The sequence below is a fragment of the Ovis aries genome, chromosome X (genome assembly GCF_016772045.2).
Source record: "Ovis aries strain OAR_USU_Benz2616 breed Rambouillet chromosome X, ARS-UI_Ramb_v3.0, whole genome shotgun sequence".
NCBI classification, from domain to species: Eukaryota; Metazoa; Chordata; class Mammalia; order Artiodactyla; family Bovidae; genus Ovis; species Ovis aries.
Window position 1 is genome coordinate 58,443,276 of NC_056080.1, and position 724 is coordinate 58,443,999.

Genomic DNA, 724 nt, shown 5'->3' on the forward strand with positions numbered 1-724 from the left:
AGCTCAAGCCTCACTGCTGAGAGAGTCAATTTCAAGGTTGATGAGACGTCCAGGGTCCCTGAGGAGGAGAGAGGGGCCTGGGGTTCTTGAAAAGGAAATAGGGATCTGGAGTTCTCAAGGAGGAAAAAAGGACAAATGTGTTTGATTGTTTGTTTTTTCTACACTCCTTAGCCTCAGTCACATAAAACATTTTTTCCTGTAAGCCCGGAGCTCATGATAATACAACAAAACAACTCAGCTTAAACTCTGTACCTCTGGTGGCTCAGAGGTTAAAGTATCTGCTTGGAATGCGGGAGACCTGGGTTCGATCCCTGGGTCAGGAAGATCCCCTGGAGAAGGAAATGGCAACCCACTCCAGTACTCTTGCCTGGAGAATCTCATGGAGGGAGGAGCCTGGTAGGCTACAGTCCATGGGGTTGCAAAGAGTCGGACAGGACTGAGTGACTTCACACACCAAGAATTACATAACAGCAATGTATCCTGCTTGAGGACATGTTTCTCCCTCTTGAGGACCTTCTGACTATCTTATTGTTATCTTACAATGTATATTATGGGAGTGGGTCTGGTAAGATCTTTCTACTATTGTTCTAATCCTGTCATCTTAAAATGTAAATTATGGGAGTTAGTCTAGGAAGATCTTTACAACCTTGAGTCATTCTTTTGATTTACTGTAATAACCAATTAAAAAAGTATATAGCTCCCTTGCAAAGACTAGTGAGGGGGC